Source organism: Gymnogyps californianus, chromosome 9 (genome assembly GCF_018139145.2).
Source record: "Gymnogyps californianus isolate 813 chromosome 9, ASM1813914v2, whole genome shotgun sequence".
Lineage (NCBI taxonomy): Eukaryota > Metazoa > Chordata > Aves > Accipitriformes > Cathartidae > Gymnogyps > Gymnogyps californianus.
The window spans coordinates 17,776,895-17,795,077 of NC_059479.1; the positions used below are offsets into that span (position 1 = coordinate 17,776,895).

The following is an 18,183-nucleotide window of genomic DNA, read 5'->3' on the forward strand; positions in this document are numbered from 1 at the left end:
GTTACATTAGGCTGTACTAACCAGCAGAAGATTTAGTATCTTCTCCATGCTTTAGGTCAATTAATTTATAAAATGAGAACATCTTGTACAAACACAAAGATAAGTTGAAATTTGAGACTTAAGATCAGTTGCATCCCACGTTTAATTAGGCACATATAATAAATTACAAATAGTGATTATGGAAGAAAGGAGGGGGAGGAGAGGAAGGCCACATATTGGGAAGAAAGTTTTCTGCAAGCTACTTAGGAGTAAATGAGCCTTTTCTTTAATTATCTGCACTAGTCTTTGAAATGAGAGTATCTGACTACAGCTGTTCTCAAAAAGTAAATTAAAAACTGTGAAGAAAACCCAGTTGTGTTCAGAAAGAGTTTGCCAAGGTTTCTTCATGTTCTGAAATGGCAAAAACTGAAGTGAAATTTGGGTGGCAGAAATTCTCACGCTGGGGTCCCCCCTCTGGCCTTTGAGAAGAGAGATGGGATTTTTAGGATGATGATGAGCAAAACCCTGAGGTTTCTGACCTGATAAGTCAGTTATTGAATTCAGTATACTAAAACATGAGAGAGAGGTTGCCATACTGAGAGATCGTGTCTGGATTTTCTGGTGTTTGCGTGGTAATAGCCTCTCTTGGGCTATTAACTGTCTGATAATGTTTAATATAGTGGTGAAGTGCACAAGGTCATGAGTAGCATAGGAAGGGGGGGAAAAGGCACTGAGAGAAAAGATGATCAACTATTGTTGCTGCTTTTAATATAGCGTAAAATAATATGGCACTGAGGTGGAGTGGCTCTTCTGAAAGTTCACTCTTGCTTGGAAATGTAGGGTTTTTCCAGTTCTTGGTGATAACAGGACTTTGGAAATACAGCATCCTCCCTTGAGACAGTACTTAGTAGCATCTGACAGTGTTATACTGATCGATGGAGTAGTTTGAGATGTTTAATTCCCACAGAAATTTATTGCTGCTGGAGAATGATAATGGGAACCCTGCACGGTAAAGAGGCTTATAAGAAATGGCTATTTGTTTTGTACTGTGTTTAGCCTTTTGTTAAACCCTTAGCCTAACTCTTAGACTGAAGATTGTCAATGATGTGGAATTTCTTAAGTCTGTGCCTTGATTCATCAAGTATTTTTTTTCCCTGCTGTCATGTGCTGGATGAGTACAGTTAATGCCACTAGATACAGGTAAAAGATTAGGAGAGGGCAGGGGAAGAGGAGGGAAAGATAGATGGTCTAGAGATTTTAAAGGGTACTACCAGTATTAGATGCTTAACACCAATTATGAGTTGAGAATAAAACATCCAAACAAGTTGGAAACTTGCTGTTGCTGAAGCTTAAGGATCATATGTTGCTTAAGGATTATATGTTGCTGTATAAAATGGTTTTCTAGATAGTTGCTGACCATGGATAGGATTGCTGGGATGGTGACTTCAGGCAAAACTGCAAGTTATAGAGGCCTTAGCAAGAAGGTTCCAGTACAATGGATGGAGAAGTCGTCTAAGGAAAAAAATTTCACGTGCTCTTCAGATGAGGGGAAAGCTGTGGAAGTGAACTAGAAGAAATTGCCAGAGACAGTGAGATGGACATACATGTACTTCTCCAAATCTCTACTGGAAAAAAACTTGATTGAGAGTTGAATGAGAACTTTGAGAAGTTGGTGGACTTTGATAGTGGACATCGCTTCCTAAAGAAGCAGAGACAGGGTTAAATATCTTCATCACATGTACACTAAAATCCGTCTCACCGGTGTGCATGCACATCTGTTTCTTTCTGTGATTTAGTAGTCCATAATTAGCAGGATAGAGCACCGGGACTCTGTCAGAGAAATGAACAGAGCAGAAATGTACTTTTTGAATGAGCAGATAGTACTTCTGTTTGCACCTCTTGCTGAATCGGGTATCGTTTTCAAAGGCAAAGTTGTGTCAGTGTATGAAAAATGATTTGGTTTTGCTTCAAATGGAGATAAATTAATAGAAACCACCCCAGAGTGAACTGAAACCTTGGATGTAAGCTAAAGAAGATCTAAAGGATTGCATATTAATCAAACTGTGACACTTTGTTCCTGACCACTTGTGCTGCTGTCACTTGTCTGCATGGAAAGTCACTTTAAGGCCATTCTTAACAGACTATGACTGCATTTCCTAATCCTTGTTAGAATCAAGGTGTCATCAATCCTCATCTGATTTTGGAGGTTAATATAAACTCTTTTTTTTCTCTCCCCTCTTTACCTTGATATACAATTGTGTGTGTGTGGAACACTTCCCAATATTTCAAACCTTTAATTTATTGTCGCAAAATGCAAAACTTAAAAATATATTTTTCCAGCTTATGTTTTTCTGCCGGGTAACTGCCAACCTGCTTATGAAGATGCTGCCCTCTTAGTTTTTGGTCTCGGAGTCAGTTCAGTGGTGGTCCTTCTCAAATTATAAAAAGGCATCATTAAGCTCTACAAGAAGACAGTCTATGTGAGGGTAGCAAGAATTATCATCCCTGCCTGTAGCTAAGCTGAGCCCGTCCCCAAAGTTCTTTGAGATTGGTTTAGTTTTGCTGTTCGTTCTTCTTTGTTCCTGTTTCTCATGCAATAGCTCAGCATACTGTTATTTTTTTTTTTCCTCCTGTGACAGGAGGCGTAAGTGTTAAAATACTTATTAACATAAGCCAAAGCTATGAATTCGAATACACCCACATTCGAACTGGAAGCTTGCCATCTGGGCCCACCTCTGTGTAAAACCAGTCTCTGGTGCTGTTTTCAGACTATTTGGATTGAAGAAGCACTGGAAACATCAAGATATTTTGCTCCCAGAGGACTTTGGATGCATTTTGGAGAGCTCTGTACGAGTGTTTTTTACTTTAACCGTCTCTAATTTCTATAGTCGTCACTTCCCTGATCTTTAACATATATGTAACTGCATCAATATTGCCGTATAGAGGTTTTCATTTGCTATAATGTGATACAGCATGCGTAACATGGAGTTTCTTTCAGAATTGGTTAAGTAGTTTTTGAATTGATTAAATATGTAATGGTTTATTTGGCAAACTCCTTATTTTGCTTCACTCCTGGCAACTCAATTTCTATTTAATTTGCTGGGTTTGTGTTTTTTAGGAAAAGGCTGGAATAAAGAAAAATGCTGAATGATTACTGACAGTGCTGCCTTAAATGCAAAGAGAAATAAAGTGTGATAGAAAGGTGGTGCTGCTTAAAGATGCTGTGCTGGCGCTGGATGGAATATTTTAAGATTTGTTTTCATCTAACATGAGTTAGGTTGAAGGCTGGATTCACGAGATAAAATGACATCGAGAGCTAGGTTATGCTGTTCCTATGAGTCTTGCATGCAAATCACGATGTCGACTTCACCATATGAATGATAGCAAAGTTCTTGTAAATGCAAATTCTTTATAAGCAAAAGTTAGCTAAGATTTGCATTTAACTGGATGATGGGAAGCAAGGTTTGCAGAAGATTAGCAGCAAGCAATACAACTTCATAGTAAGGAGGAAACCAAATATTGTTGTGTTACAATCTTACGTGCTCACTGAATTTATTTATAGGTCTCTTTTAATCGTTCTTCATCTAATTGCTGCAGAAAAAATTGTAACCAAAAACAGAGCAGGGAAGGAAGAGTGCTCAGAACTTAAAGGCTGGATGAGCTGGTAGGGAACCTGCATCGAGGGTAGTAAGTAAAGCAGGTGTAATGGTGAATAAGACAGGTAAGGGCCACTCTCTAGCACTAAGATCAAGTGGCATAGAGCAGCACACATTCTCTCTTACCTCTCCCCTGCCCAGCAGTGTGGCCTCATCTATACTGTTTATTAGGAAGTATCCCCTGGCTGTGCTTGGCTGGGGGGCTTGCGGCTGAAGTGTGCCAGGGAGGGTGCGAGCAGTCTTGGTGATGCTCAAGCCTGGTTAGTCACTGCTGTGAGCCTAGTGAAGTCATCTTGTTTCTCTGCCTCTAAATTCCCTGCAGTCAAATACTGTTGTCCCTTTTTTTTTTTTTTTGGTCCCTTGTATACTACTTTAGGCATGGCCTGTGCATGGTTTTTCTTGTGTGGTTATCTGTGGTCTTTATAAGCATAGCTTTCAGTTGATACACTTTCATGAAGCTGATTATTTTTTATGAAGGTAATCACTGATGCAGTCGTAGGTATTGCTAAAGGCACATTGTGTTGAAGAACCTGGCTCCATCTCTTTAATAACCTCAGCGTAAGGATGGGGTGGCTGACATCGGGTGCCCTGAAGCAGCCACTTTCTAGGCTGAACAAGCCCAGCTGCCTCAGCCTCTCCTTACAGGGCAAGGGCTGCAGGATCAGGTCATCTACAAATGATTTAGCACCAGGTTTCCTACAATCATTCTGTTTGCAAAGGGTGAGATGTGGCGTGATGGTTTTTTTTCATGCCTGGTCTGGCCAATGAGCAGTATTCTGCCTCGAGTCTGCCCCATCCTCCAGCTTGTGTGGAGATGCTGGTGGAGAGACAGTGTCTTGGAAGATAATGAAAGGGGCATGAGCATATTTTTCATATGCTGATGGCAATTGGAAGCAAATATGCGGGCTTTCCAGCAAGACTGTTTAATGGGAAGACTAACAAGCAGAATGGTGTTGCAGGACATTCGGGATTCATTAGTGTTCTGAACTTGTAGATGTGTTACCTTTCTGTCTGACACTTGGTTTCCTAGTATTCCATAAAAAACATTTCCCCGCCGCCCCCAGTTTTATAGTAGGAAAGCGCAGTATTGACAATGCAACAAAATTCCCTGTCTATTCAGTTACAAAATCCAGTAACAAATACCCTCATCAAAACAATCCTGCTAGGAAAAAATCTGAATACAGGATTTCACTGAATGTTTTTGCTCATACTGCTAGATAAACCCCTGTGGTGAGATGGAGTTAAAGCTGACATGCTTGTGATCATTTAAGAGCAAAAATATCACAACAGGGGATATTAGTTATCCCCCAAACAAGTACTACATATCAGAAAATTAATAATTTACTATTGAAGGAAATAGTAATACTTTAAAATGTGGAAATACAATATTAAAGACCCAAGTAACGTTGACAGTAACAATGCTGCTTGGTAACAAAAGTAAAAATAATTAGTATTTATGGTATCAAATTAGATTTGAGAGAAAAAAAAAGACAACCTTTTTATATCCCTTCTCCTCTCCTATGGTTAAAGTGCTTGATTTAAGTAAAGTTGCTACGTTCATGAGCAGTGAGCATGGTTCATTTTAAACCATGTGTAGATATGTTTGAGTTAGTGCTCAGTGTGTGTGTTATATGCATATTTGTACTGTTTTCTTTCATTTGTACACGACTGCTTTGTGCATCAAATCTCAGTAAGAAACAACATTGACTTATTGATGTGTAATATCAGAATCAGATGGATTAATGGGGGACTAAGGGGATCAGGCAATTGGTGCAGCTACATCAAAGCATTTCATAGGCAGATTTGCTAGTGTACCGAATGACAAAAAGTCTGCCAGTGCCCAATTCCCCCGCTAATGTGCAACTTCTGATCCTTCAGCAGGCGGTCACAATTGGCCCAAGAAGAACAGCTAGTCAACAATAACACACCTACTGTGTCAGCGCTAGGGTAGATGATTGCGACCTCATGCATTCCACCAGGTTGCAAGAGGATAGACTTGATCAACTTTTCTTAATCAAAGGACTGGCTAACTTCTATGAGAAGCCCAAATGCATTCAGGACTGTTTTGTGCAATGCTGCCATGGAGAATTTGCATTCTGAATGCAAGAAAAAATAGTTTTTATATATGTTAATTTTTTTGTGTTTAATTTTCCCTCCCCTGTCTGTCACTCCGTTTTGTGTGCTTGTTTATAAGCATAGGAAGGTGTAGGTGCTCTCTATTAATGTTTGCGAAGGTTTCTTGTGTCATACAGCCCTTCAGGTGTGTCCCGGATTGAGAGACTCTAAGGTCCTTTCCAGTCCTGTGAAATTCTGTACTCAGAAATAATATGCATGATATTTTAATTAATTTTGATGTGGAACGTTAGAAATCTCTGTTCATTTGGGATATAAAAAGGCCAACACATGCTAAATTTCTTTAAATTAATTAAACTGGAGTAATTAAACTCAATTTAACTAATGGTTTTACTTGTACAGTCTCCGAGCAAGTAGGTACTATCCTCCTCAACATATGTGCTATACTTCTCATACCCAAAAAAGTTCAGATCCCCGTTAAAACAGGGAGGAAGGAAGATAATCCACGGTTTCCTTGGGTTGTGTGGTTTTTGTGTAGAGTATGAGAAATACCAGCATATTTGTGATGTTTTTTCATGACAACAAGTTCATTTAGATCTAGAAAACCTATTTGCTTTCCCAGCACAGAGCTGTGCTGCTGCACAATTCTGCCCCCCCCCAATCCAACATGTGGTGCTGAAAAATAAACACATTTTGTATCTTGGCAATGATTGTGAATGGCTTCGATTTATTAAGTCCCCTGAGGCCTATGTTTAAACAGAAGTGGACAGAAATGGCAGGTGAGCATTTCCCTAAACTGAGAAATAATTACCTAATTTGTGGCAAGGGAATGGTGACTACCTGACAATTATAATTTTGCAGAGAATGAGACTTTCTAGTATTTATTTGCATTATTCAAGAGGACAGGAGAAAGAAATTACCCTCATCCCTCTTCTTCCCTCCTCCCATATGCTCAGAAGCCATTGGTGCCGGACGCACCTCGAGGAGGCAGTGCCGCTGCCTCCATCGCCAACTGCCACCACACGGGAGGGTGCGCGTGGTCTAGGCACAGACCAGAAGAGAGCACCTAACCATTTCTGTCCTGCTTCTTGGCCTCTGCTTTGGTTTTTAAATTGTTGTCTGATACCGTTTTGCAGATAGAAGAGTGAATAGGAGCTTAAGCACGTTTCCTTAAGAAAAAGTTGGAGGAATCTTCTCTTTGCCCTGGCTATCAATGAGGCGAGTGCAGAAGTTTGCACTTAAACCTGTCGAGCTTCAGTGAGATGTAAGGACTTGTGATAAGCTTAGGAAGTCACTGGACTCTCATATGTTTTGAGACTACTGCAAAGCCCAGCATCGGGCACCAAGAAAATCGTAACTTTAACATTCTCTTAACACCTAAGCCAAAGTTTTTTCGATTGTTTTCCAGTCTTGGACTGCTTAGTGGTTAACTCCTTTCTCTAAAGCCACAAAAGCTGAAAGGATTCTTAAAACAAACTCTGAAACCTGAGACTCTCTCAGGAGCTTGAGCTTGAAGAAAAACATCAGAGGCCACAAGTTAGCACTATATGACATGCAAGCATCTCATCATGCGGCACCAAAACAATTAATTGTCTTTGGTTAGGGAATAACGTAGCGTTATCTGAAATCCAGAGTGAGATCCAAGTGAGCTAGACTATCCAAACTCTAATAAAAAAGAAACAACCTCCCCCCGATTTAGCAGTCAGAAGCAGCTTCTAGCTTCCCCACCCTCCAATTTCTTGTAGCATACGTCACTCAACATTTCAATTACAGCATATATGTCAAGGAGAAGCCTCTAAAGATAAACTAACTGATTTTAATATTTTCTATATTTAATATATGAATGGTTTGTTACATAAAAGTAGTCAAAGGATACTCTGTTAATCTGTGACATGGAGAAAGAGACCAAAATCGGTGCATTTCAGGAAGCAGAAAATTTTTAATTAAAAATGCCGGGCTAATTTGTTTTACTCTGAGCCATTGCTATTGTGCTACTGGGCTGTTGTGCAGTCTTGTCAGTTGTTTGTCTGAATATAAATAACTGTAATTTTCACACTTGTCTTTTCCTATGGTTTGTAAAAACAGTTGGTTACAACAGCAAATTAATTTCTTATCTGCTGCATGGGTTTTAATACAAAAAGTTCTCAACAGAAAATTATTTTATCTTTTGTAAAAAAAAATAAATGGACTTAGTGGCACACGGGAATCCTATTTTCAGGCATGCTGTAGTTATTTGTCAGGCAGCTTTAGTAATGCTCTCTTCTTAAGCTCACTTCTCCCAGACAAAGACCCTCTTGCATCGTCAGGGCTGCGTGGGAGGCCGACCCTCCAGGCTGCCAGTGCAGGTACGTTAGCAGCTGCAAATGGAGGGAAGGTTGCTGGCATGGGTGAGTTTCCCTCTGAAAATGCTCTCCCACCCTGGGTTCTGACTGCTGTCAGAGACGAGAGGTGAGACCAAGGACATAGCTCTTCATGTTATCAGCGAGTTTCTTCGCATATACAAGGAGAGCGGCGTGGTGTTGCTAAGCTATTTTGCAAAACCTTGCTTAAACACCTTTTCCATGGCTGAAGGGAGCATAGAGCCATAAGAACAAATATATTGGGCAAGAGCAAGGCACTGTCTGGTATAGTATCCCACGTCGACCTGTGCTTACAAGTGAATAGAGTACGACAGTGGAGGGAACAGGCGTCCCGTCCTGTGTTGGGCTGCCAGCCTCCAGCCTTTTGTGGCTTCTGGAATCCCTAAGCCAATGGATGGGGGAGTATGTGTGTTACGTAGGATTTGTACCTAAGCTAAGATACTTGTATGAGTCTGACTTCTGCAGCCCACTACACTTTTCTTTTTCCTGTGCAACACTTTTTCCAAATGGTGATTTCCAATACTTGAGAAATCCGCCAAGTTTTGATTAGGCTTTCTTCAAGCCTTTCTTGTACCTCCAAGGGAAGAAGAGTCCTGGGAGTCCTTTGCTCCTTCGTTCTGTTTCAAGGGCAGGTTCAGTCTGCATGCGGGGGGCGAACGGACTCATTGTGTGTGCAGCCGCCTGGCCTGGGCTGGTGCGAGTGCTGCGAAAGCCTTGTGTGGACGTAGGGGTCTCTTTACTGCTCTCTTGGGCTCCTCTTAGAAATGTTTGGTCAGGCTGGCTATCCTCAATGCTTTCCCCATTGGGTACAGGAAGAATATAGGACTGGGCACAGTGTAATTCTTTATCTGGTGATAGTCGAAAAACTTTACCAAGGTTTCTGTACGTCAGTGTTTCAGGGGCTTCTGGATTCAGCTGACCAAAACAGCAAGATGTCTCTTCATGCTGATTTCAGAAGGTTTTAAATTATTGCTATTTTGGGAGCTACAGCTGCTTTTTGTATTCATGTGACCTGGTGAGGGACTGGTAATTGGACTGCCATGTAAAGGTTTTCAGGCATGTAGCAAGGAAGAGCAGGTACTATTGTATCAGATGTCTGGAAATTTTCAGAGTAATGGGTTGAACTTCTCGAAGTTGAAAGAATTTTTATTTGGTGTGTGAGTACAATGACAGAAAAACCTTTAACAATAGCTTACATAATCTCTTTCTTCCTCCAAACTGGACACGATTGGGAAAAAAAAAAAATGTTGGGTTCGCATTCATCCCAATTATTTGTGGAATTGAGTGGATGTATGCACTTGAAAAGCAGCAGCAATGTGACTCTCATTACTGATTGTAAAAATAGCTGGAAAAACCATCTGACTAAATACCAGCAGTGTTTGAATGTAAAACCCCTTGGAAAAGTATGGCTTGCCCTCACCTTTTGGCAAATTTGCACCTATGTCAGTGTGCTGTCAGGTAATAATACAAGCTGCCCATGGGAATCAGCTGAAAGTGGTAAAAACCAAACACACAGAAAAGTAGTAGCCTTCGTGACTCCCTTAGCTGTTACACACGGGATCCTGGAGCTCCTCGGAAGGGAAGAAGTCCTCCTGCCATCAGCAGGAGCTGCGTTGGCCTTAGCTGAAAACGAGCAGTTTTCCTCTGTACAAACTGGTACTTTCATTTACAGCCCCGAGTTGCGTTTCAGTCCTGTGCTCTCAGGAGAGCTGCTGGAATCGCGGGTGTGCAAGTTAATCAGGCAGTAATTGGCTAGTGGGAGAATAACAGGTTTCCTTGTGTACGGCTGATCTTAACTCACTTATAAGGCCTAAAGTAGAAGGCTGTTGACTGCTGCTGTTTTTGTTACTCTCTGTATTTGTAGGATTTCTAATATCTGTAGACATTGGTTGTACCTGAGAAGCTTGGTCGTGAGAGAACTGAGCAGTCTGGTTCTTGTCCACAGTGTTTTTGGTGACAGTATCTAATCCTAAGGAAATAAAGGGGTTTACTTTAAAAGGAAAAAGAAGGTGTGTCTGTGTAATTTTATTTATATTCTCTTAAAACATTGATAATTTGACTGCGCAGGTTTTCTTCATCTGACATGAATGTAAAAAATGTGATTTGCCATAACATGGTAAAATGGCTGTTCTCTTTAATATCCACTTTATTGTTATTCTTCTTGTGCTACAAGTTGCAGGCAAAACATTTTGGCCATCCTTTCTTCTGAAATCTTTTTGTTTCTGTTTATTTTCATTCCCCACTACCATTCTTTTTTTACATTACTGGGTTTTCAACTGTCTCGCATGTTGTCTGTGTTTTCAGGAAACTTTCCAGTTTTCTAATTACTCCTAGAATCTTAGTTTGATCCCCAAAATGGTTACTAATGATTTAGAATGAGGTCATACTTCAGAGGTTTGCAAAGGCCATTTTGGAAAACGTCCTCAAACAGCTTCTCTTTCAATATACTAGCGCAGGAAAGAGATGGGGGAAAGGAAGACTATCATCTCTTGGATGTGTTTGTCGTTGGTTGCTGGGACCATCTGTGTGGCTGCTGACCTTTGAGGATGTATTCTTGTGCAGGTCATAGGCCTTGGCTTTTCCCAGCTCAGAATAGCAAAAGATATACTCTTAAGATCCATCACTGATTTACCAACCCAGATATGCTTTGTCTTGAAGAACCCACTGGTTTTAATGAAGTTTCTTTCATACATGAGTGTTTGTCCAAGAACTTTATTAAAACAGAAGTGTGGTATGTTTGGCAGAAATGAAAAGGCCTTATTGAGGAAGGAGTTAAAACAGTGAAAAACAAAATGAAACAAAACCCACCCCAAAACAACAATTAAAAAAATAATCCACAAAACCCAACAAAAAAACCCCCAAAATATCACCTATCTCGACACCAGCATGGTCATTCCTGTAGAGCTTGTGCTGTAGTTACTCTGAGTCCTTTCAAACCCTGGCCAGTGCTTGGGACTCCTGGGTTCAGAGATCTGGCATTTTTTCTATAACTGTTCTGAGAGTGTCCCTTCACTAGGGCTAGGTTGAGCTATTTTTCTCTGCCTGTCTGTGTTGTAAACTGATTCCTATAGAACTGAGCTAATGTATCCATGCAGTAATAGTGCAATACCCCCATGCTCTTGCACAGAGCTTTTAATGGGTAGAGCTCAAAGCTCATCTTGAGGGAGGTCAGATGTATTGGCTCAGCTTTATAGACACGATGCTGAAGTGAATGGACTAGCTCAAGGTCACCCAACAAGCCAGCAGCAGATGTAGGAGCAGAATCTGTACCTCCTACGCTGCCTCTGGGGTCTGTCTGTCACGTTGTACTGCTGCAACTTCTGTTTAACACAAATTACAAGCAGCTCCATAACTGTTGATGTCTGACTGGATCTTCAACATCATTTTTTGCTGCAAAGTCATGGATTGGCGCTGCTAAAGGAGAGTAACAGGGACATTTGTATAACTTTTTTGGACATGCATCGAAAAGCTGATGTTGCTGTCTGTAAGGTAGAAATATGTTAACTTGGAGGAATGGGATGAGATCCCCAAGAGCATGAATCACATTAATATCTGTGGCTAACGCTGTGTTACCCATAAGATCCCAGAAGAATTAATTCCAGTTGTAGCTATGGCTCATGTCGTGATGGTGATGCTCAGTCTCAGTTTGCCGCAGGTCCCTCTCAAGGCATGAAGTCCCATGTAAGGGGTGAAGCATGGTGCAGCCCGGGGCTGCTGCACTGTCCTGGAGTGGTGCATGGACCTGTGGTGCAGGGAGCCTCTGGGCTCCAGGAGATGTGCCTTCATTTGTATTTTCAGCCCCAGCATGTCACTATTACAACAGAGACAGGGTCAGGCCCTGGGAAGCCATACTGATGGTGGCTGCTGCAGCTCCTGCAGCGTGTATGGCTCTGCCTGCCCTTGCTGCGTGGCACGGAACGTGGAGAGATAAAAGGGGAGGGCAGGGGCAGCAAGCGTTGCTGTTGCCAATTCTCCTTTACTCCAGTGAAGTGAGATTAAAGAGGTAGGTTAATCGAAAGGTATCAGGAAATCTTGCATCCTGCAAGGAATTCAGGAAGGTTCTAATGACGACAGATAATCACGTGCAATCGTGTTGTTATAGCTTAACTACATGCGCTGAGGTGCCCCTGTGCTTTTGTGAATTGTAAAGCTTTACAAAGCTTCTGCTCGCGATAAGACTGTTTGCTTTCCTTATTTGTGTGTCTTCGTATTCTTCTGTTGTACCCATCCTGTGAGCCTGACTGCTGCTCTCCCTGAGCTGTGTGCAGCAAGCGCTCTACGCTGTTCCTCAGCACTGACAGAGTTATTGTTTCTGAGGAAGAAAAATGAAATGCGTGTTCACTGCATGAAGAATAAGCAAAGATATTAGTATTTAGTAAAATGCATTTGCAATCCATCTCCAAAATAACCATTCAGAAATTATTGTGAATTTCAGATCATTTATAGGAATGGGATGCTTTGTAGTATGACTTTTTAGTGGCAGAGTATATAAAATTTCACAACCTGTTCTTATTTAGTTGTGAGTCACATTTACTTCAAAGCTTCTTGGATATTGACTGAATCGCCTTTTTACCAATACAGTGACATCTCTTTATAAATCAGAAGGTTTATGGCCTTGACTCATGCTCTTTTTATTTTCCATCCATCTAAACAACCCACAACTATTGCTAGATAAGTATCTGAATGTTCGTCCTGTCAAATGTGTGCTATCACAAAATATTGTTCAACAGAACAGGTTTTCCAATGCCTTTCAATTTTTGGTATAAATATATAACCCTAGGGAGTAATACAGGCGTTCTTCCTCCTCCCTCACTCTTCCTCTCCCAACCTATAAACTCCATTCAAGTCATTTCTGAGCATGGATGGTAAATTACGGTAATGCAGAAATGCAGTGTGAATTGGGGTGTGTTTACGGCGTTTGGAACTCAGTACCTGCAAAATGCCTTTGGGTCTGGCCCAGGGTGGTGACAATATGATGACTACACACAGCGGTTGAGATAAGAACGTGAGGTACTTTTGTGGAAATCTTGAAGTTTTGGTTTATTCTGTCTGTGGTAAACGCCATGATATACCCAGCCTGTCCTCAATACCAGCTGTATATAAAAGTTAGTGGCTTGTTTAGTGCAGCTAAAGCTTGTTATAAACCCTGAATTTTGGGTTTAATTTAACTTCTCCCCTTTCTATAGCTGTCAAAAAGCCCTTTATTTATTAGTGCCTACAATGTAGCTGTTTCTGCACTTTAGATTTAAAACATGATCTTTAAAAGTGGCAACCAATATAACACTGGGTGTCAGTAGCACATCCATCATGTCAGAGCACTGTTTAGGAAGACAAAAAAGATGAGATGTTATTCTAGCAATATTTACATGTCTCCTTTCTCATACTTCATTTCTATGAAATCCATTGCTGTTCAGTGTCTGTCTAGAGCTCTGCTTCCTGCGGGTGAAAACAGGTGCTGTGTTCAAACTACAGCGTCGTCCTGGCCACCTCAAGGACATTGCTTTTCTCCAAAAGGAAATCTTGGAGGTTTTATCTTGACAAGAGTCATGGTTTTTTTGGGTATTAAAAAGTGTGAAAGCATTTAGAAGTCAAATGAAAGTCCTTAAACAACATGAAATCCTTTCCCTAATCTGTTTTCACTTAAATCTTTGACCAGGATTTCATATTTCTCTGATGTATCTCATCAGTTTATTGAGGATCTCTGTAAATCTTTTATCCTCCCTGTGTAACACCTAAGCCCAGGGTAGGATTTCTCCCCTTTACTGTGAACGTGAACTTTTTATTCAGAGGAGCCATCTGATGAGTCATTCTTTCATTCTTCCAGTGGAAATCAATGTCTTACTGTCTTTTTCTGGCATATTTCCTTCTCCCAGGATCTGGAATAAAAAGGAGGATAATGTTCTTTTTCTGTCACAGATCTGTACTTCTTAAAGGGAAGTTCCCTTGGAGATGGATGAATTACAGGTAATGATTTTGTTTACTAGTCCTGTAATGCGGCAATAGCTGCATTTACTGGAGCTCTTTTAAAACTGATGGCTATGTTTTGTTCTCCCCCCCCGCCCCATGAAAGACCAAACCCAAATCCCATCAAAGTCAGTGGGAACTATTAACTTCTTCAGACTTGCATTAGAGCTATAGTCACTGCAGACTGCTTCAAGGAAGAGCTTATACCTGAACACCTTTCTTCAGAGCACCTTTAATGTTTTTTCTGTGTTAGCAGAGAAACAGCATTATGAATATCCTCATATTCCTTGGAAAAGCTTATTTCTTGAGATGGGAGCTGCACTCACAAACAAATGTGGCCCAGTTCAGTGTCACAGCACAACTGATGCCCAGCAGAGGCCTTGGGTGGAAGCAGGGAGGGGTGGTGATGGTGCAATGCGCTCTCTCCAGACGCTTGTTGCATTCACAGCAAGCTGGACCCGAACGCTTGGATGCTAGGAAGGGTTAAGTGGTTTCTGTTGCATCTGACTTTATTGCTCGGACTTTGCTGTGAACCGAGCAGCCTGCATGGTGCAGTTGCAAAGCTTTGCAGGGACCTCCTGGCCCAAGCATCCATCTTCACCTCTGTTTGTAAGTGTTTCCATGTCTGCCACCAGCCCCTAAACTATGATTCTGCCTCTCAGGTTGTGCCTTATGGCTCTCGGATGAACGTGTGGAGCTTAAGAAGTGCACCTGCTCATCTTTGGGTGTTGTGGATAATTTGGGAGCTGGTTATTGAAAACCGGTTCCTGTACTTTGGTTTGATGGATCAGCAGATGGCCTGGGACACACTAACAAGTGGCAGGCTACACAGGGATAACGTGGCTTGCAAAATCAAAATTCTTCTAGTGGAACAAAGGTTAAAAAAAGTGTAAAAAATAATAAGGTGCGTTATGAAATGTGCTAAACAGGAAGGTCTCTCCTTTGCCCTCTCTGCATCTCATTTTCTAAGGGCGGTTAACAACTGTCTCTAGTTTGCAAGAGCTGGCATCCCCTGTGGTGTTCTCCAGAGAAGGATGGCCCTGTTGGTAAAGGAGGCTGCTGGGACTGCCCTAACCACCTCTCTCCTCCCTCCTCTCTTTCTCTTTATCCACACCTTGTGCCTATGACTGGGTGTAACACAGCTCTCCAGTACTGTCCATCCTTACTGCCCTGCTCTTCAAAATTTCCTGATTGCTTTTAATTTGTGTTTACATTCATTGAAACATTTTTGGCTTTAGGCCTGTAGCTGTTCTGTATGCCTTCCTGAATATTTAAAACAGAGTAGTTTGGCTTCGCATATTGAACGTTGAGAGAAATATGGTGTAAATGCTGATAAAGATGTATAAAGTTTAGTTTGCTGTGATGCGCACACTACAAAAAAATTGATATGAGGATAAGGCTGCCAACATACTTTGGCAAACCCTTTAGAGATAAGCTTCACATTTAATGCCTCTGTGTGTTTTGTTAATGACTAGCTTCCAAGGAAGGGCAGAAGCATGAACAAGGTCTTACAAGGATTTACTCTGGTAAATCTGGGATTCACAGATATATGTAAAATAAATAACATGGAGAGAGGAAGAGGAGGTCTAACTTCAACAAATATCCTTTAAGCAAATGAAAGCTGTTTGTACCATTCAATGGCAGATGAAGTACTCTTTCCAGACATGAGGAAAAAGACTGTCAGAAATATCTCGCCCTTTTTAAAAGGGAAATTACAACTGTCTTCTCAGCATTCTCTTTTTTCTTCTTGATAATAGCACCCGTGGTACAGGGAAGCTAACTGGACGTTAACTGTGTCTGTTCTCCTTTCTTCACTCTGCCAAAGTTTTAAATGGTTGAGACTGAAACTTCTTACTGTGTCGCTACAAAAAGACAAGGTTGGTAGGGTACCAGGCTGTCCCTCTGCAGGTAATGACAAATGAGAATGCCAGGTAACATTAAGGATAGGGACTGTTTAATAATGACCTTTGTAGATATCCAATATTTCTTGTTCTTTCTGTATTTGCTATTTTTGCCAAAATACAAGCTGTGTGGTAGGTAGCAGAACGTGATGCCATGCATGTATACATACCTAATCTGATTTTTTTTGTAGATGTTGAAGCTGTCTGGTTAGCAATGGAAACTCTGAAGTGCAACTCAGGTTGGTAACATCTTAAGCACTTAGCTTAGCTTAAAACACTGGAATTAGGGCCACATATGTAACCAAAACTGAAAGATTCTATCTGTCTTTATCTTCAGGTATCGTAGCATCCTGATGACCTCTGGCAATACGAAAAGCCCTGCCAACTGAGACAAACCTAGTGATCTGAATAGGAAAATGTCTCAAAGCCACTTCTTTTCTCTCTTTAAGTGCAAGGGAGAAAAATCTACTAAAAGCTCTAGGTACTTGACAGAATATGAATGCTGAAATGTCAGTGTGTTAAGCTTGCTCTACTAACCAGCTTGTGTCATGGATAAATCTGGATTAATATATCCATGGAAACAATTACACACTGTCACAACAGTAATAGAGATGGCTTAGCACTTTTGTTTGAGTTTTTGGATTTGTGAGAAAATTGAAGATCACGCCATTGATGTTCTTTCAGCACTTCTGAAAGCACCCTTTATCTAAAACTGAGTAGTTGCTGCTCTGAAACAGGTTCTCTTTCCTATACGTTTTTGCTCCTAAAGTATGTGCTTTGAAAGGATAGATTTTGAGTATTTGTATCTTGAAACAGCATGTAAGAACATATAATTTCTTTTTAAGTTACCTTGTTTGTTCAGTTTTTTGTCCAAATAAGTGTGCCTGGAATGCTCCTGGTTGGTTCCCAAGTTCCAGGTGGTTTCCTTAGTTGCAGATTTCTGCAATACAGAGATGGAACTTCAGCTTTAATTACCTTTCTGGTAGGACATGATGATTTTTGGTTGGCTAATCTCAGTCACTTCATCTGTCACAGAGTCTGACATTAGCATTTTGTCATTAGCATTTTGTTCTTTGAGGACAACTTGTCTTAGGTGTGTGTACATAACAGGGAAACTTCTTTTTTTTTTTGTTGTTTTTTTTTTTTTGGTAGCTGGTATTTGTCCAGCTGGCTTTTGTGAGTACCTTGTAAGGGTTGCCTTTTGGATCTGGCCCTATATCTTGGTGGATCTCGACCTTGAGACTGTAGGAGGTGGCAATAGAAACCCTGGGATATGTGGGCGGGTGGAATAAGTGAGGGAGAACTTTAAGAATGAGCTTTTAAAGGTAAACTGCTTTCAAGGAGAATTTCATTAAAGCATTTATTTTTTTTAGCACCAATGCCTGGAAAACCATTTGTTTTGATCTGTGGGACCTTATTTAGATTAACAGTTACCCTAAAACCGTAATAACCGTTATAAAAATATTTGTGATCATTCCCATCCTAAGAGTTTGGGAGTAATTGGATTTGTCTGGGCTGCTGTTAGTAAAGTGCTCACCTACAAACACCTGGGACCAGGAGCTCCTAACTGGGCCTCAGCTGGCATGGTGGAGCCCCGCTTCCCGGTGGCCGCAGGAGCGGGAGGGAGCTGGCGTTTGCAGACGGATTAGTTGTCGCTGTTCCAGTTAATGATTTTCTCTTTCCGGCTATTTCCCTGCATTTGTAGTGCTGTAAAAGAACTGCACGAGGGGGAAAAAAAAAAAGTGCAGTCATGTTTAGCAAGAGGAGAGCCTGGGTTTTTGAACATTCAATGTTTCTTCTCAATGTGCAAACATACAGGTTGGTAATATGGACCTCAAATACCAAGTTTTGGCCCTAGGAAGCCTTTCTTGAGGCGGGTCATAAATCTATAAAGGGAGATCATGATACCATTGCTGATGCAACCTGATTATATCAGTGTGAATGGAACTGCCAAAATACAATTAAAGAAACTGCTTATATTCTCTGTCTTCCAGGCAGGATACAATTATTCATGTCGCTACCACACTTTTTATTTTCTTGGTGACAGTTGATTTAATATACTGTTTGGAAAACGTATGTGCTTATTCTCTCAGTGCTGATTTATGACATGATAAGAAAGTGCCAAATTTTTTAGCAATAAAACAGATCCCGTGCGGCATGCTATATATGGACAGCATTTCATCCTCTAGTCCTTAAATACTAGTGGATAGATTGAGAGAATTACTGTTGGCTGCCATTTACTACAGATTC

General features: G+C 41.0%; 1 long non-coding RNA gene across 4 annotated transcripts in view; it reads left to right on the forward strand.

Annotated features, from left to right (window-relative positions):
• The window catches only part of LOC127019504 (uncharacterized), a 132,868-nt gene that overhangs the window by 90,654 nt on the left and 24,031 nt on the right, over nucleotides 1-18,183 (forward strand). For 3 of the 4 annotated variants that reach the window (XR_007766946.1, XR_007766942.1, XR_007766945.1), the window contains one exon: nucleotides 16,125-16,172. This is a non-coding gene — a long non-coding RNA (uncharacterized LOC127019504). Of the gene's footprint in view, nucleotides 1-16,124; nucleotides 16,173-16,270; nucleotides 16,894-18,183 lie in introns of those variants that run through there. The other variant, XR_007766944.1, reaches the window with a different exon arrangement.